Genomic DNA, 26,436 nt, shown 5'->3' with positions numbered 1-26,436 from the left:
CCTAAGACTGGAGAATTCTGGGTCATTTGGCAATTCTATGTGTAGCTTTTTGGGGAATCAACCAACTATTTTCTACAATGGCTGTACCATATTTCTTTACCACCAGCAATGTGTGAACATTCCAATTTCTCTACATCCTCTCCAATTCTTGTTACTTTCTATGTGAAATGTGAAGTGTTACCTCATTGTGGTTTTGATTTGCATTTCCCTCAAAACCAATGCTGTTGAATGTCTTTCATATGCTTGTTGGCTATTTGTATATTTTCTTTGCAAAAAGACATATTCAAGTACTTTGCCCATTTTTATTTATTTTATTTTATTTTATTTTTTTAAAGATTTTTTTAAATTTATTTATTTGACAGAGATAGAGACAGCCAGCAAGAGAGGGAACACAAGCAGGGGGAGCGGGAGAGGAAGAAGCAGGCTCATAGCGGAGGAGCCTGATGTGGGGCTCGATCCCACAACGCCAGGATCACGCCCTGAGCCGAAGGCAGACGCTTAACCGCTGTGCCACCCAGGCGCCCCCTTTGCCCATTTTTAAATTGGGTGTTTATCTTTTTGTTGTTGAGTTGTGAGAGTTCTTTATATATTGTGAATCCTAGAATATTATTAGATATATGATTTGCAAATATTTTCTTCCATTCTGTAGGTTGTCTTTTTACTTTCTTGATACTTTCCTTTGGTGCACAAATATGTTTAATTTTTTTATGAAGTCCAGTGTATCTATTTTTCTTTTTAGGGGAGAGCACAAATGCAGTCCCCTGCTACCCCAAGTTATGCAGCCAAGTTTCCCACATTTGGGAAAATCATAGGGGTCAGCATATCTGGAGCACAATGGGTTAGCCTTGCCCTGGGAAAACCATCTTCCTGATCATGGTCTCTCCACTGCCAGGTAAGTGCATCTATCTATTTTTTTTTCTTTTGTTGTTCATGCTTTTGGTGTCTTATCTAACAATTCATTGCCAGGTCCACATTCATGAAGATTCACACTTCTGTTTTCTCTAGGATTTTTGTGGTTTCTCTCTTATTTAGGTTGCTGGTTCATTTTGAGTTAATATTTGCAGATGGTGTGAAACGGGTTTTTATTTAATTCTTTAAACATAGTGTTCTTCAATACTCTGAACACATTTATTATAATACCTACTTTGAAATCTTAGTCTGCTAAATCCAAATTCAACATCTGAGCCAACTCAGCATTAGTTTATAATATTCCTTTTTTCCCCTGAGTATAGCTTACACTTTCCTAGTTATTTATGTGTCTGCAATTTTTTTTTTTTTTTTTTTTTTTTTTGTGATTGAAAACTGGACATGGAAAAAATATATGGTAGCAACTCTGGATTGGGGTTTTTCTCCTGAAGGGTTTTTTTCTTTAATAACTTGCCTGAGCTTAATCTATAGAATCTGTCTTCTAAGCATGATGTCTTTGCTTAGTTTTTAAATTCTTATTTTTATTTTTCAGCTTGGCTTCTTAAGAGTTGCCACTGTATCGCGTAGCTCCCCAGTCAGAGGATGACTGGGAAGATGTGCTCGCATGTCTCGGGCTCTTCCACGTGCCACATTCTGCTCACTGATTTGTACTTAGGTTCGGGGAGTACAGTCCATGTTTAGCCAGTTTTCAATTTTGCTTTAAGGTTTAGTTTTCGTTTCTTCTGGGCGCTCCTGAGTCTTACCTGTACCTACCTGCCAGAGGTTCTCTGGATAGCCATAATGTGTGAATAGCTTATTTAGCTCTTGCAATATCTCCCCATTAAATTTCTGGCTGTTCCACCATTCCCCTCTCGTGGGGCTGCAACTTTATATTAATGAATCTGTGGGTTTTCCCCCATTAATTGTCTTCTGAGTTTGCATGTTTACTGACAGCATCACCAGTTATAGGTTTGCCTTCCACGCCAAAACTCTGCTTCCTTTGTCAGTAGAGATGATGTTTTCCACAGTTAGCTTTGCCCGGACAAAATTATGGTGCCAACCAACATGGGGAAGTGGATAGGGGAAGTCCTAGGAAGAAAGCCACTGACTCAAACATCTAGCGGTTTTTCATGCATAACCACTTCCAAATGAGTCATTTACCTTTGGTCAATTCCCAGAATCCTTAAATGTTTGTGTTTGATGACTTTATCCAGTTGTATATTTGTTTTAGGGGGCAAAAGGTGGCTTATCTCTTTTCTCCATGATGGCTGGAAGTCCCACTACCACAATTATTATTTATAAGTTTGATTTGTTCATTTTCACATGGTCAAATATATGAGTGTTTTCCCTAGTGTCCTACTTAGGATTTATTTATTCCAAGATTACATTGTAATTAACAGAAATTCTACAACCTCATGGCTTAATTTTCTATTCAAATTTTTAGTCATTTCAAATTTATTTATTTCTTTGCAAAGAGGTAGGGCTCTAGCTTATTATCTTTCTCTTTGTTGTTAGCTAGTTAGCTGTCCCACCCCATTTTTAAAATAATCTCTTTTTTTCCTGCTGATTTAAAAAACAACTGTTTAAATATTTGAGTGATATGTTTACTTCCTTGACTTTTCATTCTATTCCATTCATTTGTTCCTGTTTTCACTTTTCATTGAAAATGCCACAGTTTTAATTATTATACCTTTAGAACAGAGGCTAACAGAAAGTGTGACGAGACCCTCCCTCCTGCCTCCTACGTTTCGAATCACACGCTCGATGTGCGTTTTTCACACCACAGAGTTAGCATGCGTTCACTCACTCATGCGTCCAGTCTTTCATCACACAGACGTTTTTTTGAGCTCGTACTGCACGACGCAGCGGTCAAGGTGCCAGGCAACGCAGGGACTGGGGGCGGGGCGGGAGCACCCTGACGGTGAAGGAGACAATCAAGGCGGTGAGGTGGGGAATAGCAGAGGGAGCGGTGTGGACGGGTGTGGTCGGGAGAGCTGTTCGGTGCTAAGTCAAGGCCTACAGCTAGGCAGCAGCCGTGCGGGAGCTGAATATGGCTTTTTGTTTCCAAACACTTGTCCATTTGTCCCAACACCATTCATTCTAAAATTCATCATTTTCTCACATGGGTGGGAGGAGGTAGTCTGTGCAAAGAGAATAGCACATGCGCGCATACCCGGCTGTGGAAAAGAACCCGAGGAGCTGAAAGAAAGCCTGTGTGGCCTCTACCTGACACGTGGGAGGGCTCGCGAAGGGGCAGCATTAGGTAAGGAGGTAACCGGTCTTGCCGCGGCTTGTAGACCAGAGAGGGAAGCTTGGGTTGCGTTCTTAGTGCAGTGGGAAGCCCCTTGAGGGCTGTCTGCGGGACAGCGATGCATTATGTTTTCAGAAGACCGCTCCTGCTGTGATGTGGACAAAGGCCTGGAGAAGCCAAGTGGAGGAAGGCGGAACGCGCGTTAGCAAGCGTGGGCATGGCTGGGAGGGCTGCTGGTGGTGGTGGCGGTCCAAACTGGAGGGAAGCCGGGGCAGTGGCCAGGGGATGGGTAGCAGGTCCTGCTGAGGAGCCAGACGTGGGGCAGGTGGGAAGGCAGGTGAAAAGCCTGGGGACAGTTCTGTGCACCTGTAGGTTCTGGAAATAGGTCTTTGGTTATAAACTGGAAAAGGACACAGCAGGAATTTCTGCGTAGGCGGGCTGCCTTTTTTGCAGGCACCTTCCACCCTGAGGCTGGAGCATAAGCTGTGAGTGTCTCAGGCGATGACTGACGCGGGGGATGTAGCCCACTTCGTTGGCGATCCAGCGGTGTGGACGGTGAGGGAGTGACTCTGAACCTCTCAGTAAGCTTCACGCACCAGGACTGGGAAGGGCCAAGAATGCAGCTGAAAAGCCAATCGGTGTGAGAGGAAGATGTAAACAATTGACAGAATGTTATGGGCTGAACAGAAATGTCAGGGTATTAAAGTGGGTGTCTGAGAAAACAGCAAGTTGCAATCTGAGATGATGAATAAGCCACTGACAGTTGTCACAGAATGTGTGAGAGCATGTGTGAGCGGAGAGGAGGCAGCATTGCTCTCTGGGTGGCAGGCAGTGGTGGGCATGGCACCCAGCCAGCTCCTCCTGCAGCCGGGGATGGAGCCGAGCCGCTGGCCCCTGGTGCCCTGGTGCAGTTGTCACCTTTCCAGTCATGGATTGAGGTTTGCCTTCGCTGCTAGAATGGGAAGTGTGCCAGGTGGCCCTGAGATTCCCACTCCCTGGCGCGTGTGCCCTGTAGAACCCCTCTCCATAAACGTAGGGGAGACATGTGACAATGATGTGGTGCATGGCAAAGGCGAAGGGATTTTGCAGATACGATAAGGTCCCACAGGTGTTGGTTTTGAGTCAATCAAAACGGAGATGATCCTGGGTGGGCCTGACCTAATCAGGTGAACCCTTGAAAAGAGGGTCTAGAAGTCAGGGACTTGAAGCCGCAGAAACACTCTCCTGTTGGTCTTGAAGAAGCAAGCTGCTGTGTTGTGGCAGGGGACCATGGGGGCCTCTAGAAGCTGAAGGCCTCAATCCTACAGCCACAGGGAATTAGCTCACACCCTGTGAGCTTGGAAGAGGACCCTGGGCCTCAACTGAGATCGTAACCCTGGCCAATATCTTGATTGCAGTCCAGTGAGACCCTCCACAGAAGACTCAACTGCGCTGTGCCCAGACGCGTGACCCGGGGAAACTTTGAGCTAGTAAATGGATGCTTTAATTGCCAAGTTTGTGCCATTGTGTATAAAGCAATAGACAGTTTACACAGGCAGGGATGACTCTGACTGCCTTGTTCATTGCCACGTCCTCATACCAGGCAGATGGCCTGGTCCATCACAGATATTCGATACATGTTAGTTTGATGAACAAGGGAATGGATAAATGTTGGATAGATGGGAAGTTGTATGTATTCTTATGAACTGTGGGGGGTTGTGTGTCTACCTTAATACCGTGGGGTTCTAGCTGCCCGTGAGCTTGACGGGAGGCTCACTGCAGTGGGATTCCTAACAGAGACCAATACGGACTGAGGCTGCATTTGCGTGGGTCCCGGGTGAGGAAGGTTAACCTCTTCTGTCGGGGTCGGAGCGCGTGTGCATGCAGTGGTGCATAAAATCTGTGGACGGCGATTTACAAGGCCCAGGCGAATCTGAGAGTACTGCGAGAGGTGCACCAGACTGGCTCAGGGCTCGGAGACTTCATCTCAAGGTGTGGTGAAGGGGACCCAAGGTTGGGAGACCCGGGGGTGGGCGCGTGACACCGCGGGGCTGGTCTCGATCAGTAGAGACGGTCTGCTGGTAGGAATCTTGTGTATGGGGAGAGGATACCAAGCCTGACTCTGCCAGCAGGTGTTTAAAATCTTCAGATGGCGTCCCAAGGCCTTGGAATAAAGTCCACTCCTTTCACAGATCTGTCAGGCCTGACATGCTCCCACCTGGCCTTTGGTTCTAGCCTCATTTTCTCCCACTAGCCCCTTCCCTCACTCTGCTCTGGCCTTTCTCTCTGTCCCCCAACATGCCAGGTTCCTCCCCGCCCGGCTGTCCCCTCTGCCTGGATGCTGCCGTCCGGCTTTTTTCTGAAGTGGCTCCTTGCATCTCACCTCCCCAGAAAGGGCTGTTTAGACGCGTGTCTGAAGACACTTCTGCACACTTGCACGCTCACCACAGGTCACACTTTATCACATCAAATGTTTTGGGTCCCGAACGAGTTTTCCCCAGCTGAAATGACCCGGCTTGCTTCTGTCTGTCTTTGCTTCTCGGCTGTGTCACCTGCTAAGAACGGGAACTGTGAGCTCGTTTGGCCTGCTGCGGTACTCTGGCACTTGGTACGGTGTGTTCGGGACCCTTGTCAGTGCTCAAATCGCTCTGTGGAATGAAGGGTTTCACCTTTTGTCTCCATTTCTCTGCATCTAAACAGCTTGGCTTGTCCTCGATGACCTCAAAGAGAGAACTCTTCTGTGGACACATGTTCAAAAGTGGGCTGTGGATGGGGCTTCTGGGGGGCTCAGTCGGTTGAGCATCTGACTCTTGATTTAGGCTCAGGTCAGGATCTCAGGGTCATGAGATCCAGCTCCATGTTGGGCTCCACACTCAGTGAGGACTCTCTCACCCTTTCCTCTGCACTGCCCACCACCCCCCTGCCCGTTGCTGCTCTCTCTAAAAAAAAAAGTGGACTGTGGCCATCATGTTAGAGAACCCTGAACGAAGTCTGCACCTTCAGCAGCGGGGCAGATGGTGATAGAATTGAATATTCCCCGGGGCACTGGGTACCAGCCCCCATGCCCCTGACCTGCAGCGAGTTCCAGCTCTTGAGGAGGCCTTGGAGAAACCAGCGTGAGTCCCTCCTGGTGGTCACCTGCATGTGAAACGATCTCCGATTCTCAGAGAGCTAAACACGTTTGCCAACAGTATTTAATACTCCAGTGTTACAGGATGACCAATGCTTTGGATAGTTACCTGGAGTGTATTACGCAGGAATTTAATTGAAGAAAAAGAAAATCTCTCTTGGCCCTCCGGGGCCTTGTGGCACAACAGGGTGACATGGGACAAGTGATAAAATGTTTCAAAATCCTTGTGATTGAAAATACTAAGGCTTGCCCCTGTTGCTAGTCATGTCGGTCACTCACTGGGTCAAGAGTCTTCCCCGGACAGCCATACCTTGTTTTATGCCAGTATTTCCGATAGTCCCAGGGAAGTCAACATCTTACATTGAGTTCGATACACAAGTGATGCTTGGTATGTTTTGGGGACTAGATACGTTCTGAAGGAGACAGAATAACTCCAGTTATCTCAAGGAGGAGGAGATTTAATACAGGGAATGCGGTGCTTCTAAAACCTGAAAGGGCTGGCACAAAGATGGTCAGGGAACGGCTCCGGCATCGGAGAATTGAGACTTTGCTAGATGCCACGGACAGTGCCTCCAGGTACCTCCAGTGCACAGCCGGGCGCTCTGAGCGCTGCTGGAGAAGTTCTTACCCGCAGAGCCCATGCTGGCCCACTGCAATCAGGTGAGCAGTGATGAGGCTTCTGCCTTCTAAATACTGGGCAAGTTTTTCTCATAGGCAGCATTCAGGAGCCTCCAGAAAATGGTAGTTTCTAGCCCGTATGATACAGAGGAGAGCATAGAAGTGGGGATGATGGTGCTGTGTTGCCAACGGACAGCACAGGGTCCAGAGAGCCACAGAAGCTCTGTAACGCCCCAGTGTGTGCTTTGTCACAGAGAACGCAGTTAACACCAATCATCTTTAGGTTCATAGATGATAAAGTACCCCCTGATTTCTCTGGTCTCATAACCGTGGGAAATAGACGCCAGGGAAACCAACGTCAACCCCACTGAAACATCGAGGAGCTCAGGAGGGCACGTGATTCCTTTTAAGCGTTAGATCAGATCTCCTGGCTTCAGTCTTACCCAGTCTCCTTGGTGCCATAGAGCCCCCTCCCGCCCCCCCCGTCACGACAGGAGGAGACAAGGTAGCAGCCACAGAAAGGGAGAAGAGGTGGTGGAGCTGAGAAATGTGTCCACATGAAGACTAGTCGGCACAGTGGACAGTGGCCACGGGGGCTTAGATGGCAACTGGGGAGATTCAGAGAAAGTGATTCTCAAAGGACTCTTGGGGCAACCCTGTGAAGTTTCAGAGCTATGTGTGTGTGTGCCTGTGTGCATAGCCCTGTGTGCACGTTTGAAACAAAGTAACATGCAGAGTGAAATAAAGAGAGATTTTTATCCTGGGGGCCAAGCCCTCTCCTCCAGCCAGTGGAGACCTGTTCTTGCAAATCAGCCTCTTTTGCGTGTTCATTCTGATTGCGGGTCTGCCTGCCTCCCGAGAACCCGTGAGATGGCACGGGTGAGTGTCCAGGAGGAACGACTGTTCCAACCACGTCCGTGCTGCACAGCACTGGCTTCTGCAAGAGCACATGGCCGTGACCTAACAAAGCCCTCAGGGAGGGCTCGAAATACTTCGAATCTGAGCGCAGTTTGGCTCACATGTGGCAGCTGGCTTTCTCCTTGCCCAGACACACAAGCTTGAATTTCTGCTTTCAGTTCCGGGGCTGGGGCCAGCTGAGATGCAGGGAAGCTCTGTGCGCTGCCCAGATCATGGGGACGGGCACGGTCCATGGGGAAAGGCTGAAGTGGGGAGCAAAGCAAACCCAGAGGGCCTTCCTTTGGGGTCTAACAAGGGCTTCCAGGATCCCTTCCACTGAGCTCCTTTCTTCTCCAGAACAAAGGTGCAGTTCTTGTGCACGGGGTTGTGCGTAAGCAAAGAAGAGAATCTTTGTGTCCGAGGGTCAAAGCCATGTCCCAGGTTTGGGGCCCCTTGCATGTGAATTTGACTTCGGGATGGAAAAGGTGGTCAGACAAACTGACCAGTCCACCATGGCCCTGTCACCCTCCCTTCCTCCCCTTGTGGTACAGTCCATTCCAGGGAAAAGGGAATCTTGAAGGCCGAGTCCACGGCCCCTACTGCCGTTGAGAACTTTATCACCTTGTGACTTAGTTTTTTTAAAAGTCATGAGAAGTTTGCGTCTTGTTTATTAATCTCTATGTCTGCTTTCATGTGAAAGAGAATGTTTGAGCCTGACTACATCATACAAAGTGAACCCGGGGAAGACAGGCCCCTCCCGCTCTGTGGCTTCGTCCTGTGCCTCTCTCTGAGCTCCGTGCGTGTCCGCAACCCCATGGGACAAGTCCTGTGCTTTGAGAGACTCTGCTGGGGGGGACCTGACCCTGCCTGTCTCCCTCCCTCCCTGCAGTAGGGTTTGCAGCAGCCTGGTCCTAAGGCTCTCTCAGGCTGTGATTTTTCAGGGGAGCTGTTGTATTTGTCAGGGTTCTCCAGAGAAGCAGAACCGGCAGGCTCCTGCAGACCCAGGAAGAGGTGATGCTCTCAGACAAAGGCTGTCAGTCAAGAGACTCCTCTTTCACGTAAGGGAGGGGCAGCCTTTTCGTTCTAGTCCAGCCTTCCACGGATTGGACGAGGCCCACCCACGCTAGGGCGTGCCATCTGCGTTACTCAGTCTGTTTATGTAAATGCTAAGCTCATCCCCAAACACTCTCCCAGACACACCCAGAAAATGTTTGACCAAACACCTGGGCACTCTGTGGCCCAGTCAGGTTGGCAAAGGTTAACCATCCCAGCAGTATTTAGGGCAGGAGTTAGAGATGTCAGGAGTTTTCTCCGACTGGCCATTGGGTTCTCTCTCCCTGGAGCACCAGAGCCTCAGCCTCTCAGCTGTCTGGGTAGGTGGCGAGGTGTCAGGAAGTGAGATATATTCTAAAGTGCCCCCTGACCAGCTCCAGGAGCTAAGACATTGTCGTACCAGCTGGGCCTGGTCCATGCAGGGCAAGAACGGGGTTCGGGGGCCCAGCCTGAGAGATGGACTCAAGTAGGCAAGTACTTGAGTCGTGGTGTTACGAACAAAACCTAATCCAGTGGATTCTTTCTTTCTTTTTCTCCTTCTTTCCAGGAAGAGGAGAAGATGTTTCTTCCAACCTTGACTGCTAAGTTTTCAGCCACACGCAGAGCTGAGTTTTCAAAATTGCTCCTCACACTTCATATAGCAGCTGGTTGGGAAATAAAACATCTTCCATTTAGATAAATAAACAACAACAAAAAAATAATAACCAGAAAGATACACTCATTTTATTACTTGTTTCTGAAACAAAACAAGGCACAGGCTCTCTATAAGCCAAGCCTGTGTGGCAGAATGTGGACGAACCCTGCTAGGTTGAACTGGGTGGTCCCCTGGGCAGGTGTGGCAGGGGCGAGGCTGATTGCTGGGGTTGGGGAGGGGACCCCCACCTCAGCAGCTCCCCCTGAGGGCTCAGGGTCAACCAGCCGGGTGGGGTGCCGGTCTATGAAATGGCCCAGGCCAGGCCTCCCCGCCCGCGGAGCCAGCCTTCCAGATCCCTGTGACCTCATCCTACCCCAGGATTGTTTTCAGTCCCATGAGCCCTCTTGCTCAGACGGCTCCTGAGGTTCTCAGCTCCCGCACACCAGCCACCTTTCCCGCCCCTGTGTCTGACATCTTTTTCCAGGCCCATCTCCCCCGGGATGCATCCCTGAGGCTCATGAGGGCTTTCTAGGCAGCAGGGTCTGTGAGCAACAGTTTACACGTATTGGCTCATTTCAACCTCATGGCAACTCCACCAGCTGGGTGCTGGTATGATTATCCTCATTTCACGGATGAGGGTAGGGAGGCCAAGAGGGAACCCAGCAGAGCAGAGCTCCAAACCCAAGTATCAGGTTCTGGTTAGAGGGTGCCAGCTACTGGGTCAGGGACAGAGGCCTCAAACAAATTTAAATAACAATAATATTAATAATAATAATAATAATGATAAATTTGTAATGAGGGAAAGCTCAAAACACGATTGGAAACACTGAGGTATATTTGGGGCGCCTGGGTAGCTTGGTCGGTTAAGCATCTGACTCTTGATTTCAGCTCAGTTCATGATCTCGGGTGGAGCCTGCTTGAGATTCTCTCTCTCTCTGCCCCTCCCCCCCCTTTTAAAGAAACAAAAGCAAAAACAAGAAACCCCACTGAGGAATATTTGATATGACTGCCTTTAAAAATACGGACACTTTTGGGACGCCTGGGTGTCTCAGTTGGTTAAGTGTCATGATCCCAGGGTCTTAGGATGGAGCCCCTCATTGGGCTCCCTGCTCATCAGGGGAGACTGCTTCTCCCTCTCCCTCTGCCTGCCGCTCCCCTGCTGCTTATTCTCTCTCTGACAGATACATAGATAAAATCTTAAAGAAAACCATATGGACACTTTCAATGCACAAAATTGTCATGGACAGTAATGGGGCCCCTCATAGGATAGTGACTAGACTTATGGGAATAACGTGCTTTGTGGGGTACGCATTCACAGGAATGAGGTCCAGGGATGCCCCATTAGCAGTTGCTTGACGACCGCCTTTGCCTCCCAGGGTTGTCTGTGTGCTTCCGGGGCTGCACGTCCTCCTGGGGAGTAGCAGAGAAACTCCCCATTCCTGCCACTGGCCCTGCTTTTCCTAAGCTGCAGACACACAGGAACTATGTCCACGCCCCGAGCACCCACTGCCTTCCCCTGCCCCCACACCTTTCCCACAGGGACCTTTCTCCATCCGGATCCCTTCGTTTCTCTCCCCAAAAGCGGCCCTCAGTTTCTCATGAGGTCTTACCCACTCCCAAGTCCTGCTGGAATCCCAGCCCCTTCCTGACTCTGCCCCAGAGTGCCACTCTCAGGTGACGTTTCTCTCCAGGGACCAGTGCTGTGACCTGGAGGCGATCCCTCTGGCAGGGCTGTCATCTTCTCCCAGAGGGTGGGGGCGTGCACACGCTCGTCTGTGCTCCCGGCTGTGCTCGGCAAAGGGTCCTGCGCGTGTTGATGACCCGGGTGCCTGGCCGGGTGAGAGCCCTGGGAACAGGCCAGCGAGGATGTGTCCTTCTGTACCAGTCCCCGACCCTGGGTGAGGGCTCCGGGGAGAAGGTGCCGCTGTCATCGGAGCTGGGGGAAGACACACGCACCAAACTGCAGACAGAAGAGTTCCTTAGTGTTTCTGAGGAGGAGAAACCCGAACCACGGGCATTCAGAGCAAGGAGGCTCCTCAGAGTGGGACTTAGGGGGACGGGACGCTGGGTCTCCCTGGCCTGCGCCGGTCAGCAGGCACGACTTGGCACGGCAAGACAGCACTGGCCTCTCCTATGGTGAAAGGCGCAGGCAGGCCCTGGTACACTTGCTCGTGCTGTAGCAGGTGCGGTGACCCTCCTGTTCCGGGTGTGGCCACGCCGGGCTCTACAGAAAGCCCAGGACGGCGGTGAGTGCACGAGGGCCCTGAGGCCACAGAGGCTCCCGAGGCAGAGATGGTGAGGGCGCTGAGTGCCCGGGCTGGCTCTGTGGGACGGCGTCACGGGACAGCCCCAGGACTTAGGGCCTGAGCCAAGGGAGGGCTGGATTGTCTTTAACGGAGGTGAGGAAGACGGTGGGAGAAGCAGTGTGGGGGGAGGGGGAGGGATGGAACTCTAGAGGTTCGAGGGTTAAAGGCCCACTGCTTTGGAGACAGGAATCTCCAAATAAGCGTAGGGAGCATCAGCAGCAGGCTGACCCCGCCCTGCAAAGCCAGGTGTATTACTTGTGTTCTGCACAGGACGGATGCCAGTCCCGCGGACCCGGAGTGACCGCCCACTGGGAAGGGTCTTACAGCCAGTGAGCAGAGATGTCAGGATTCAACGAGGGGTCTGGGTGACCCCTAACTCGGTTCTCTTAACCACGGAGCCACCGGCACATTAATGTGGCTTTACCTCTTGTTTGCGACCCCAGCCGAGCTCTCCCCGCCCCGAGACCTCCGTGTGTGTTTCCTGATCTTGCTTTCTTGAGGGACTCCCTAGAAAGGGTAAGAACAGACTGTTGCTATGTCGGCCTTATGTCTTTCATTGCCTATAGCAGCGGTTCTCAAAGTGTGGCCCCAGAAGCAGGGGCAGCCCCTGGGACCTTCAGGACATGAGAATTCATGGGCTTTCCCCCAATGAGAAACACGAGAAACTCTGGGGCTGGGGCTTTAACGAGTCCTCCAGGTGAGAATCTGGGAATCTCAGGGGAAGTCAAGTGTACCCCTTGGTCCTCCCTGTCGTGCCCTCTCCCGCCCGGCCACAGTGGCTCTGAGCTTGGGCAGGGGTGGTGGGAGGACCTTGATCAGCTGGGGGCTCTGCAACAGGGGGGCCACGAGGGCGCGTCAATGGAGGATGTGTGTCATGGGGTCCAAAGAACCACCACTGAGCCACTGTGGTGCTGAATTTCCTTTCCTCTGCTTGGTGGTGGGCATGGGGACTAGTTCCACAGAACAGACGGTGCTCCCTGCTGCTTCTCCCCCTGCCGTCACACAGACCAGAAGTCAAGGCAATGGGGCAAGGTGGGATTGTGATGGTCAGAGTGGCCCCCAACCAGAGAGTACAGGTGCAGCGTCACCTGGGGTGTTGTGGACACTTACTTTGAGGATGGGGGTGTCAGATTCAAAAGGCTCCAGGCTCTAGGAAAGCAGCGAGTGCAGCCGGACGTGTAGGGGAAGCACATGGTTGTCTTGGTTTGGTTCTTCTCACTTTTTTTAAAATACATTTTTATTTTGGGATAATTGTACATGTACAGAAAGGCTGCAAAGATAATACATAGAGTCCTCACATGCCCCTCACCTAGTGTCCCCTAACATCAGCAACTGACATTCCCAGGGCACAGTGGTTGGAACCGAGATACCAACATGTATCCGTCCCCATGACTAAACTCCTAATTTCATCGGGATTCCACCAGTTTTCCCACTAACCTTCTTCTGTGTTCCAGGATCTGGTCTAGGACCCCACATTAAATGGGGTTGTCCTGTCTCCTGTGATAGCTTCTGATTTTCCCGTGACCATCTCAATGGATCCCGGCCAGGTACGAGAATGTTCTTCTTGCTTTTGATAAAAGCAGGAGTAGGTCTAGAAAAATTTCTCCAAAAGATGGCATATTTTTATGTGAAGTTTCCTGATTTTTAAATGTTCCTGGTTTATAAATGCTGTTAGTTACTACTAGTTAGAAGGTCCCATTGACATCACGTTTATGGGAATGCTGTCTTTCTTTTTTTTTTTAATGTTTTTTTATTATATTATGTTAGTCACCATACAGTACATCCCTGGTTTCTGATGTAAAGTTCGATGATTCATTAGTTGCGTATAACACCCAGTGCACCATGTAATACGTGCCCTCCTTACTACCCATCACCAGTCTATCCCATTCCCCCACCCCCCTCCCCTCTGAGGCCCTCAGTTTGTTTCTCACAGTCCATAGTCTCTCATGCTTCATTCCCCCTTCTGATTACCCCCCCTTTCTTTATCCCTTTCTTCCCCTACCGATCTTCCTAGTTCTTATGTTCCATAGATGAGAGAAATCATATGATAATTGTCTTTCTCTGCTTGACTTATTTCACTTATGGAGTACTGTCTTTTTAAGGTTGTACGTGGTTATTGGTGAAGCTTTGCAACAACGAATTAAGCACTTTTATCTTTAATTTTAAAAATTTAAACTTAATTTTGGATTATTTTATTATTATATTTATTATATTTTATTATTTATTATTTATATACATATATGACTATTATATATTTATTATTATTTTATTATTATTATTTCAAATTTTAATTCCAGTATAGTTAACACACAGTGTTCTATTGGTTTCAGGTGTGATTCAATATAATGATTCAACAGTGCTCATTACGAGAAGTGCACTCCCTAATTAAGCATTTTTAAAAAAATTTTATTTATTTATTTGAGAGAGAGCATGGGGGTTGCAGAGGGAGAAGCAGACTCCCCACTGAACAGGGAGCCCAACAAACTCCATTCCAGGACCCTGGGATCATTACCTGGGCCGAAGGCAGATGCTTAGCTGACTGAGCCCCCCAGGTGTCCCTTCCTGATGAAGCATTTTTATTTATTTATTTTTAAAGATTTTATTTATTTATGTGACAGAGAGACAGCCAGCAAGAGAGGGAACACAGCAGGGGGAGTGGGAGAGGAAGAAGCAGGCTCCTAGCGGAGGAGCCCGATGTGGGACTCGATCCCGGTATGCCAGGATCACGCCCTGAGCCGAAGGCAGACGCTTTAACGACTGCGCTACCCAGGTGCCCCTGAAGAAGCATTTTTAAAAGCACGTTTGCCATACAAGTCAAACCACACGTGTCTGCAAGCCCCACCCCCCGCCCCCCAGCCACGTGGCTGTGGCCCGTGTGGTTTCTTTGCTGGAGGGTGTTTGCTGGCTACCCAAGGACGATGGATTTGGAAAGAAGCGATATTTTTAGGCTTCGTCTGGTTTCCGCTCACTCTCAGTGAGGCTGACTGTTCAATCACATTGTTTGATCTGCAACCATTTTCCTGCCGAGTTCCCAGCTGTACCTGACCCCGGTGACCTTGATCGGGAAAACTTCTGCTGAGATTCTTTTCCCCAAACGTGGACCAAGCAGGTGAGTATCCGCCAGGTTTATAATGAACTTCAATCCCTCAGGGCAGGAGTCTATTTGGAACACAATCCTGTCTATGGATGCTTTAAAAGAGACCTACTTTTAGAAAATACCAATGAAATGTGAGGGGCATGTTTCCGCGCAGCGTCTGCTGGGTGGAACCCGCTCTCACCGACCAGAGAGTTGGGGGGAAGATCCCCTCCACCCCAGCCATCGCCAGCCCCTGTCACCAGGGCACTCGGGATGGCGCTTGGCAAGTCTTCCCTGCTGCCACTGTACCCCCTTCTCTTTACAGACGAGGGTGCCGGCCCATGACCATGCAGCTGTGTAGCTTTGGTCCCGAGATTTGCCCCCATCCGCGGAGGTTGGGACTCAGACGCCTCGCTTTTGTGCTCTGCTGGGGATCTTTGTCACCGTAGCAGGAGAATCGTGAGTCTGCCTAGGCAGCCACGCGCATGGGGTCGCAGAAGCCGGTATTCGGATGAACACCTGGTGGAGACTTACCAGGACTTGCAGGTCATTGCCCAGAATGCTGCACGAGACCTGCCCCGGGAAAGCGTGTGCAGTTCTCCCGGAGTTCGGATTCCCACCTCTGCCGTCACCGGTACCAGCCAAAGTGCAGAGCAAACAGCGAAACTCAGTGTTTCCATGAAAAACCAGATTGCGAAAGGCCTTTCCACTGGCAGCTTTCCACGTTCCCGCTGTAGCTTCTTGGGACGAATGCTGGGGGAGAGGACTTCTTGCCCTTGTGGCGTAGTCACGCGGCACACCCCAGGGGGCAGAGTGGGGAGGTCTGGGGCTGGCTGAAAACCTTCTGCTGCTGGAGAGCAGGAAAGCGGGCGATGCACGAGCTGGTCTGAAGCCTGAAGGTGATGTTCTGTTGGTGTGCGTCGCTCCGCGTGCCTTGCAGATACTTTACAGTTGAAGTCACATTTCCAGTCCTTATGGCATGCTGTAGAAATGTTACAGTTGTTTTTCCCCTTATCTACATAAACAACATAACTTTGTCAGAAAATTGAAAATGTGCACTTTGTTGCATCAGCTAAAACGGGCTGTCAGATAAGCCTTTTTCCCCCTCTTCTTCTTTTTTTCCCCCCTTTCCTCTGTTGCATCCTATGAATGATGTAAATGGTTTTTGGCTTTGGAGTTTTTTTTTTTTTTTTTTTTTTTTGCCAGGCACTCGAGTAAATGATCAGAGTGGTAACATTTTTAACCTTATCTATCATACTGAAACATTTTTTCTGCCTCCAATAAAACATGTCAGAGTCGATTAAGGACATTTTTCAATGAGGTATAATTCACGGATTTTAGTAGCGAATCCAAGAGCACTGAAGTATTAAAAGAGGCTGTGAATACTTAATTATGGGTATGTTCCCGTCCTACCTTTTGCCTGAATTCCCCGAACGTTTTGGAGCGCTGCGCGGAAACACGTGCGTCCCGTCTGACGGCGGGGTTGGAGGAGCAGCAGGTAGGACGGCCGGGGATGTGTCACATCGTATCTGGTGACAGGGCCGTGAAAGATACGGCGGCTCCGTACGGTCGGCGGTGCTTATCTGGTACATGAGTGCACATTACTTCCCAAAGACCGGGATCACTTTGGACAGTATCATTAAATGCCACGTCATTACCTGTTATAGAGCAGAGCTTTCGCTTCAAGGGCCTCTTGGGACACGTGCAACAGTCGGAAGAATGATGGGCAAAGATGGAGCCGGCATTAAATTTTCAATGGAAGCAGTATTGGCTTTGACTTTTCAGAAGCCTTATCTGTTAGATGGTGTTTGTCACTGGGCCGCGGAGCCGGGGATGTTCGTCAGTCGGAAGTTGCAGGCAGTTGAACGATATGGACAGGTGAAGGCTCCGTGGGGACCGGCCCGGCTCGCGGAGAGCTGGAGGGGGTAAATTGAAGGTTTATTTATCCCATTCGCTGTCAAGGTCAGCTTGCTAGAGAGCTGTCCTATGGATGCTTACAAATGCCAAAATCCTGGCAAATTGTCGGAAAGAGCCTCCAAATCACTGACCTTTGTACAGCTCCCATCAACGTGCCCGTGTGTCTGAGCGGGGTCCTTAGAGGGAGTTAAATGGTTGGTAAAATGAGGCGTATGCTGTTGCTGTAATGTCAACCGGGCTGCTATGTATTTTTTGTTTTTGTGTTTTCAGCAACAAGGATGAAGTTAAAGATAGGACTGATGAAAGGTGGGGTGTGTGTGCATGTGTGTGTGCAAAATAATTATGCTGGTGTGGGTTTTGGCGAGCGGCTCGGTGTGCGATTCTGCATTTGAGCATATTTTAGGCTTTGAGCCCGAGGCATTTCAGTGTCTCCATTGTTATGTTCCCGTCGAGAAGGGGAGTTTGGAAGTTGCTCGTGCCATCCCTCCTCCCCACCCAGGGCGCCTGATGTAGCCGACAGGTCTCCCAGGGCCCGCTGTTCTGAGTGATGTGTTCTCCTGCTGAGGACTTCTGGGCTGACTTTGCCGTGACAGCTAATTTAAGGAGGCAGGACAGAGCCAATCACGTTGTCTTCTCTCCCTTTGGCCGACGGTGGGAATTTACTAAAGCAACGTTGCCGTGACAGTAAACCAAATGGAGAGGTAATCGCCTGGGGATGGAGGAACAGCCCACCACGGAATATTATGCAATCACTAAAAAGAATGTGCGAGGGCTCTCCCTGTTGACTTAGAGAGGGATCCACAGGATCGTAACGGAGAGGTGTGTGAACACTGGGATCAGATTTTACAAAAGAATAAAACCGCCCTCTGCCCATGGGGGCTTAGATAAAACACGGGGTGCCCAGCAAATCTGAATGTGAATTTCAGACAAACAAGAAATAATTTAAAAATAGTTGAAAAAAGGATTCGGTTGTCTGAAATTCAAATTGCATGATATGTCCGGTATTTTTATTGGCTAAATTTGGCAACTCCCTCTGCCCGCCCCCAACCCCAACATGTCCTATGTGTGTACACGGTGTATTTGTATGTGGTTATATAGGCAGGAATAAAGAAACACACATCCGGGATGGTTCACAAGGATAATTTCACAAGGAAGGGGCTGCGTAGGGGTTGATAGGAGCACGTGAGGTGGAAGACAAGATGCAGGGCAGAAGGAGAGGGTGAGGAAAAACAGGAAGGGTTTTCTAGATTTCCTGCGTCAGGGCCTGGGCTCGGAGAGGATGTGGCAGGGCCCTGGCCCCCAATGAGCTCACCTCCCGGAGGGGAAGGCGGACAGGGAGCAGGCTGTCACCGGACATGGGTGAGGGCTGCCGTGAGCCCTGTGGGGTTCACAGGAGGAGTCTCTGCTCGGGCTGGACAGTCAGCAATTCTCATGTTGCTGCTTTGGGATAAAAAATAAAAGCTTGCAGCTCATCAGGTCTGCTCGCCCTCTCTGGGAATTCCTCCTGCTCTGCTCTTCCTCCTTAGCCCCTACGAGCCCAGCAGTGATGACGAGGGTCTCCCAGTGCACGTCTGGGGCCTGGTGGCGGGTCAGAGGGCGTCACCACTGGGGGGACGCCACAGCCCATCTCTCCGTGTGGAGGCCCGTGCATCTACTATTTACAAGACCGTTCAAAACTCTCCTTATTTCCGAATTCAATTAAAGAGCCGTTAATATGTCCCAGGTTTGTTGTAATGAGCCCATAACCAAAACTGACATCATTATCAATTCAAACAAAGCACGCACGCTTCATCTTCTGCTTTCTCAGGGAACCCCCAACTGCCCTGCGCCTCCCTGGCAGGGGGGACGCCCGAGCCTCGCCTGCTTTCTGTCCTGCACATGCCAAGGGAGGGCCCTCTCGTCCCACCGCACCCTACCTCCTTTGGTCAAAGGAGACTTACATAATCGTGATTCTGGAATGTTCTTTCTATAGACGACGTCCCTCTTCAGACTCCTTTTGGGAAAGGAGCAGCTGCACAAAGCCTGGTGAGTGGGAATTTTCTGTGTCCTTATGTGGCCCAAATCTCTGATGTTCTGATGTGGCCTCGAATATCAGCTTCTCATGATGCAAGCTTTTCGGGGCTCCGACAATCCACTCCCTGGAATGAGGAAGAAACGGGCCAAGAATCCCATCTGGGCAGTAATGCAGAGAGAGAAGGAGCCATGGCGTGGAGGTGGTGAGAGGAGATGGGGTAGGACAGGGACAGAGTGGGTGACGCGGGGGTCCCCAGTCTTCAGCCAGGGCATGGTGTGTCCAGCTGGGCTCCCGTCAGACCCAAGGACTCACGGGGTTTCCGCTGGACGGGGCACTGACAGAGAGACATCTGAGGTGTCGGCAAGAAGGAACATGAATAGCACTGAGCACAAACTGAGGGCTGGGAGCTGCTGAGCACCTGACGTAGGTGACATTGACCTTATCTGCATCTCTCAACCATCCACAGGCTTAGGGAGTGACAGTCTCAGTATCATAGGTTGGGACACCGGCTCACTGGGAGGTCATATCATTTGCCCAGCATCCCAAGAAAGCTAGGAGGTGGTTCGAGCTGAGTTCAAAGATCTGTGTTTAGGGGCGCCTGGGTGGCATGGCCGTTGGGCGTCTGCCTTCGGCTCAGGGCGTGATCCCGGCATTATGGGATCGAGCCCCACATCAGGCTGTTCCGCTATGAGCCTGCTTCTTCTTCTCCCACTCCCCCTGCTTGTGTTCCCTCTCTCGCTGGCTATCTCTATCTCCGTCGAATAAATAAATAAAATCTTAAAAAAAAAAATCTGTGTTTAACACTTTCTCAGCAGCTGGGAGGCGTGAGTGTTGACAGACTCCTCCCCTAACAGGGGTTCCTGGGAGTCGTGAACTCTTCCACTGGTGACCTCTTCTCATGCCTAAGGCAACCCCCTCTTCTGGCCTCCTGGGTTCTTGGCGGCTTCCACGCAAGAGCTGTGGTCTCTCTTGTGAGGTTTTTCTCTGCCTCCTGAACGCCTCCCTCCTCTGCTCGGGCCCCGTGTTCCAGAGTCTCGCGGGAGGCTCTCATGGGCACCGGGAATCTGTCCCTAGGTGCTCACCCTGATCGGGGGGAGTATGCCAGTTCTCTGAGGCTGGAGTCTGAGTCCTGCCATGCTGACAGCCAGCCCTTGCCATGCCATGGGTTTGATGCCTTAGCCCTGGCTGAGGGGCTTTGCAGCCTGCTCGGGGAAGCCAAGACGCAGGCTGTTTTCCAGAAGAATCTGGTGCCTGGAACCCCAGCTGAAAGACCCCACAAGCCTGAGCAGAGCACTCAGCAGCATTTGTAGCAGAGTGACTGCTGATTTCCTCTCCTTGTCTCCACCAGCTACCCTGCTCCAGGGTCTCAGAGACCCTCCGTGTAAGTAACCCTGGGGGCCTGCATGGCACTGACAGTCCCTAGTGGAAAATGACTAGTGTCTTCTGCACAGAGCCCATCGGCTGGCTTTGCCTTGGCTGGCTCCCAGCTACCTGAGCTATGTGTCTCATGCTGCTTCACGATCTCCGAGGAAGGATGGACAGCCACGGATTCCAGTGATCGGTGCCCAGACCACGGAGAGGCCAAGCTGTACCTTTCCCTCACTCACCAAATATTCTTTAGCTATCGAGGGTTTACTGTTAGCTGACATTGTCGTCGTCTCTGGAGATAGTGGACAAAACAGACAAGACGCCTGCGTTCGTGCAGGTTATGGACTTTGGGGCAGCAGGTGATGAATAAATAAACAAAATTTCAGAGAGCAGGAAGCAGTCTCTGAAGAGAAAATACCACAGGCGAATATGATGGGCAGCTTTCTTTAGGTTTTGGGGATAATGAAAGTCTGAGGGGAGCCAACCAAGGGAAGGCCTAACAAAAGATGCTGGGCAAGTCACATGCAAAGGCCCTGGGGTCAGCGGAGCTGGTGTGACGGAAGCTTAGAGAACACAGAGGCCGTGGTTGGAGATGCGTCAGACAGGCAGGCAGAACTGGGTCGTGCAGGGCCCTGCACCCGGAGCTAATGGTCCAATTGCATTCTTAGCTCAGCCTCTCACGGATGCCCAGACAGTGCAGCTTCCTGTCATCCCTGTGGCTTTGCTCCTGCGGCTCCCTCCCTGGGAAAGTCCTCTCTTCTCTGCCTCCTGGAATCTTACTTTTTCTGAAATGTGCCCTCTCCTGCACGGGATCCAGATCTGTCATTAAACAGCCAAGAGTAGGGTGTATCTTTCTCACCGTGGGCAATAAAAAATTCTGTAATCCTTAAGCAGGAGCTGCTGGTGGGGCAACTTCTTGCAGATCAGCGCTGGGTGGAGCCCTCTGTCAGCACTGACCCCAGGATCCTGGCACCCTGAGCAGGCCCCTGGTTTGTGGTGGAATTTTGGCAGGGTGGAGGCTCTGTTTGAGTGGTAGCTGGGCTGGGTCTTCTCCAAGCTGGGAGAGGTCCCATAGGAGCCCATGCAATGTAGTGTTCCTGTGAGGGTCACTCCCATGTACCAGCTGGCCCTCCTAAGATGGGATCTAGTTGGGCTTTCCCTTGTGTACGCCCCTCCCCCCCAGTGCCCTGGCTGCGGACAAGCTCAGCTCCAGCCCTGAGGACGTGGCACATGGATTCTCCCTGGAGTGTTGATTCTACCAGAAACCCGAGCACCTGCTCTGCTCCGACTACCCAGACCTGATGGGCACCAGGAGGCAGCACAGCCGGTCCCCTGGAGTCTGACAGCACGTGTCCTCCTGCCCAGGTCCAGGGTCAGTCTTCTCCTCCGCCCGCTCCCCCCACCAGCACTGTGTCCTCTGGGCAGGATGCGTGGACCCATGAGGACCCGCACTCTAACCTACCTGCTACTGTCCTTGGAGAGACAGAGAGACCTGTCTTCCTCTCCATGGGTGACCCAGCCTCTTTCCCCTGCTCCTGCTTTTGGGGTCAGATGTGGTTCCATTGAATGGCAGAGAGAACATGATGGTTGTAACTGCACACCCTTCACTCATTTGGACCAACAGCTGGCAAACTGCTCTTACGCATGATGGCAAGGGGCGGAGAGCGGGGAGATGTTCAGCTCTGGCATGGAATGGTCTGGCCGCATCCTCTCTCTGCCCCAGCTACGGACTCCTTGTGATGGCCAAGCACCAGCACCAGGGACCGGCATGCTCCAGCCGGCTCTGAAACCCCAAGCCAGGCATAGAGCCCAGCACTGAGTCACTGCTGGAAACATGATTCTGTGGCTTTTGCAAGGAGATCTTCTCTATCAGTAGCCAGCTTTGCTAAGGGAGGTAAAACTGTGACCTTGACCTTGAGGCAGTGCCATCGTCAACAGAGCCTCAAGGCTGTGCTCAGGGCTGCCTACCTATGCCACACCAAGTTGCAAAAAGTCTTAGGAATATTTACAGTTGGTCTTTAAATAGCAGTGGGTATGAATAAAAGAGCAATATCTCACATCATTAGTCCATAAATATGCAGTTTAGTTTTATTTGTCAAATAAAATAACCCGAGATTGAGCTGCCTGGTTGAAAGACACAGACATACATACACCTGTCTCCTTGCTCTGCCTCCTTCCCCGTCTTCATGCCTGCCGCCCTTCAGGAATGTTCTTTGCCCAAGGATGTCCTCCTCTCTCCCATTCTAGCATTCCTGGGGATAGTCATTGTGGCAGGTTTCCTTCCCTCCCCTTCCCCTTTTGACAGAAGTCAGCTGAATGCCCAAACTGTTACAGCGGCCACCAGCTCAAGCTCTTCAGGGAAGGGACAGTTGGAGTCCCCTCACCCATTTTCCTTATTTAAGGGTGACTCATTTTCATTCTATAAAAGGCTTGGAGCTTGTGCTGGGCTGGAAGTTGGCTCTGCTGGTTGTGGGAGACTGTGCTGTATTCCCCTGCGGGAACAGAGTGGGGAGGGCTCCATTGCACCCCAGGCTGGGGTTCAAGCTGTCTCCCCAAGCCCAGATGGGAGTGTGTCCCTGGCAAGGGTCCCGAAATGTGAGCGGGCAGGCAGGAACACATTTCCCTGGGAATCTGGGACTTCAGGTCGAAGAGTGCACGTGCGTCAGCCTTGTTGCACTGTTTCTATCTGGCTCTGGGTACGAGAGACGTGGGATGCAGGTGTGCACTGGGTATTGCTGGCGGAGTAGGCCCCGTGCCCAGAGTCAGGTGTCACAGCAAAATGAGGAGGGGCTCCTGCTGAGTGGGTGTGGCTGGGTGACTGGGCCGTGCCTCTCTAACAAGGGCACCTGCACGTCGTGACTCTCCCAAGAGAACACTTGAACTTGATCTAACTTGGGTTCTACCCAGACAGAGCAAAACATGTTCTGATCTGAACTTTAACAGTTGTCGGTAATGCTTAAAGCAGGAATATTAAAGACAGCTTATCCTGTCAACATACAATGTCACTGAGACACAGTATATTAAATCTGAACTTTCATCTCTGAGTGTCTGTTCTTCTGCAAAAAGGACTTTGACTTTCAAATTAATGTCCGCCTCCTTGGCTCAGAGGCTGGGGTCCATCCAGGGGACTGAAGGGCATGATAGTGAGTGAGGGTCTTAGGTGGACGATCTGGTACCCAGTTGCCCACCTGCGAGGGACGGCTGGGTCCAGGGCTGGAGTCTTTGGCTTTGCCTGGGGCTCCCCTTACAGGATCAGCTTTGGCTTCTCTTTCTCATCGGATGGTGACTGTGGTAAATAGTCATGGATTTTAGACTGGCGGTCACCAGCACCCCGTAGCATGCGGGGCTCCGATGCGTAAATTAATCTCAGTTTTCAGTTGATGTGGCTTTTCCTTATTGTTCCTCTTTAAGATATATATGTTTTAGGATTTAAATTTTTTTTTTTTAGGGTTTTAGTTTTTTAAATGCTCTCTCCACTCAATGGGGGACTCGAACTCACAACCCCAAGATCAAGAGTGTCAGGTTGTACCCAGCCAGGTGCCCCTGTGCCTCTTCAAGATATGATGATCATAGATGCCATGTTCATTAAACCAACCCGCGTTAGATTTTTTAGAAGGAAGTTGGCCACGTACTTTTTTTTGTGTTTTCTTTTCCTCCATCAAAATGGTCTCTCTGAAAGATACTCCAGAGGCATAAGGCTTCTGTGCTCCAAACCGAGCCGTGATTCCCTGACCGAGAATTCATTCTTCTTAGGGATCCAGAAAGAAAACAGAATTAAGCTAATTAAAGAAAGTGGAAGAAGGAACGAGGTTGTTCCTGGTCTGGCTCTCCAGTCAGTTCACCGTGGCCTCCGCGTGCGAGGCGTGTAGACCTGTTAAAACACCATTCCTGGGCCATGCGGTGGATTTGAACCCGAGGAGTCTGCTGAGAGGGGAACACTTCCGACTTGATTTGGAAGGAGGTCTTCGGGACGTGGGAAGGGCTGGCTTTTCTACTGCGTATCCCTCATGAAATCTTACCTTTTTGGTGTCGTTGGAATTTCATCTTTCCAAGTGGTGGTCATTTTCCTGGTGTCCGGATACTGTTTTTGTGCTGGAGCACTTGTCAGACATAGTGACATAAGACAGAGGCGTGTGCTACTTGTCACGAACCAAAAGGAATGTGTCTTGTTAGCGGCACAGGCAGGATACACAGCCCAGGCCAGTGGCTTTGATTGCCTTGGCAGAGGAAAGGAGAGTTTCATCCAGTTCGATGATGCTCTCTCCTTGAAGAAACAGGCAGGGTTTAACCCGGAGCAGCAGAATGATGGGTTTCTGATGGGCCACCCCTGCCGAACCCCGGACATGCTCTGTGGGGAGCGTGCTCCGACTCTCCGGGTAAAATAAACAGCTCGCAGCACTCTGCCGGGCCCTGCGTCAGATCCAGGGCCAACGGCCTTTCAGGGTCGCCTGCTCTGTTGAAGCTGCTTCTGAGGCCGGGGCTAGCCCCTGCGAGATCTTTCTTCCTGGCTGAAACAGGCCTTGTACCATGAGGCATCAAGGAAGGGGACTGCCACAGTCGGTCAGACAAACCGTCCAGACTAGAATGGTCTGGGGTTCATTTCCTTGCTTCTCATAGACACAGCTGAGAATTTTCCCTCCGGTGCTTAGTTTGGATCCCCGCCCCCCCCAAAGCACGGTGGGTTCATCTGTCATAAAACAGTTAACTACAAGTCCCACGAAAAAGATTCTCAAAGGTGGTTGTCGACAGTAAAGGTGTGGTAAGACATAAACCCCCGTAGCCGGGGTGTGTTGTCTGTAAGGTGCCTCTGGGGCGAGTTGACCCGTGTCCCCCCCCATTCCCGTGAGCACGGGAGCAAGGAGTCGTAACCAGCCCTGCTCTCCCCACGGGCCGAAGCCCAGGCCCCATGTCCGCAGAGAGAACAGAAGGACAGACGTCCCTGCGGAGGGAGCCGGCTAGGCCTTTGCACTGCGTATTGAAGACATTTATAAAACATCCTTAAACTTCTTCCAGGAACAAAAGTTTTAAATGAGGGAAAGAGCCTCAGCTATATCAAGGTCTTGGATTCCTTCCCTCCTGGCAATTCTGAGCCTGCAGATTTTGAAATTCCCTCCAGAAATGGAGGAAGACGGATTTAGCAAGTATGCAAAGAGCCCACTGGTGTGAAAGCCCTTGATCTTCTTTGAGGTGAAGCCCTTCTTCTCCCGAGGGGAATAGGCCCGGATCTGAGGGGCCACTGCATAGCCCCGGCTAGCTCGCGGTCCTTTGCTGAGTCGGGTGGGAGTGTGGCAACCAGACGTGGGCATTTAGGAATGAGACCACATGAAAATATGGCGGCCCCCATCTTTGCCGCCTTTGCTGGGACCCTCAGGTGCTTCTGAATCCGCAGTGCTTCCAGAATGACCATGCAGTTAACGTCTCTTGCTCTCACCCAGCTCCTTAGGGAGCAGGATGATATTTTATCTTTGCATCTCTAGCCAATGGCTGCCGTGCTTGGTTATTAAAGTTGATTAATGGATGCTGATTGATTATTTGGTTTGCTTTTAATTCGCTACCCTCTCCCCCATCCCCAATAAGACCCGAGTGAAGGTATGATAGGAGATGTACAGACGGTCAAGTTTTAGGAACACGAAGTCTAATCTTCATGAGGACATCAGTTTCGTGAACAAGGGTACCACCGTGAGGGTACCGCTCTGCACTCCTTAATCCAGACATTGAATTTAACCACCACCTGCTCTGGAAAGTCTTCCCTGTGTCTGGCAGTGTGGACGTGGAGCCACACCCTACACACGGCTCAGGCTGGGACAGCCGAGGGACATCAGCATGAAGGACACTGGGAGGGCAGGGCTGGTAAGGGAGGTGTGGGCAGCTGGAGGAACCGGGCAAGAGTTGGAGCTGCTTGTGTCTGTGGCAGAGAGAGAGGGAAGGGGGCACTTCAGTTTGGAAAGACAATTGCATGAAGTCAAGGGTAGCCCAGTGACAAGGAGACCCTATGTGATGACTGAGTTCCGGGGTCACAGCCCCAGCCTTCCACGCTGCGGACTTAACGTGCATCAGTCAGTGAAACCAGGAGGGAAGCTTCAAAGGAAAGTCATCCCAGTAAAAATTTAACAAGCTCGGGCCTGACTTTGATGATGTGCGTGCAATCACAACAAAACCTTTTTTTTTTTTTTTCCTGGGCTAAATTATTTCAGTTTTTGGTGGGTAAATGTTTGGAGGTGGGCTGGTTTTTTTCCCCCTAAAGATAAGCCTGGATTTCCAGAGAGTCTCTCTTGAAAGGAGAGAGA

General features: G+C 50.8%; 1 long non-coding RNA gene and 1 other non-coding gene across 2 annotated transcripts; one reads left to right on the top strand and one right to left on the bottom strand.

Moving 5' to 3' along the window:
- Positions 1–736: 736 nt before the first annotated feature.
- Positions 737–900, bottom strand: LOC113244867 (U1 spliceosomal RNA). Its single transcript, XR_003312542.1, has one exon. It is a non-coding gene; the product is annotated as a U1 spliceosomal RNA (small nuclear RNA).
- Positions 901–14,392: 13,492 nt separating this feature from the next.
- Positions 14,393–19,571, top strand: LOC130544145 (uncharacterized). Its single transcript, XR_008960168.1, has 2 exons — positions 14,393–14,883; positions 15,176–19,571. It is a non-coding gene; the product is annotated as an uncharacterized LOC130544145 (long non-coding RNA).
- The last annotated feature ends 6,865 nt before the right edge of the window (positions 19,572–26,436 follow it).

Source organism: Ursus arctos, unplaced genomic scaffold (genome assembly GCF_023065955.2).
Source record: "Ursus arctos isolate Adak ecotype North America unplaced genomic scaffold, UrsArc2.0 scaffold_19, whole genome shotgun sequence".
Lineage (NCBI taxonomy): Eukaryota > Metazoa > Chordata > Mammalia > Carnivora > Ursidae > Ursus > Ursus arctos.
This window is presented reverse-complemented; position numbering and strand designations above follow the sequence as displayed.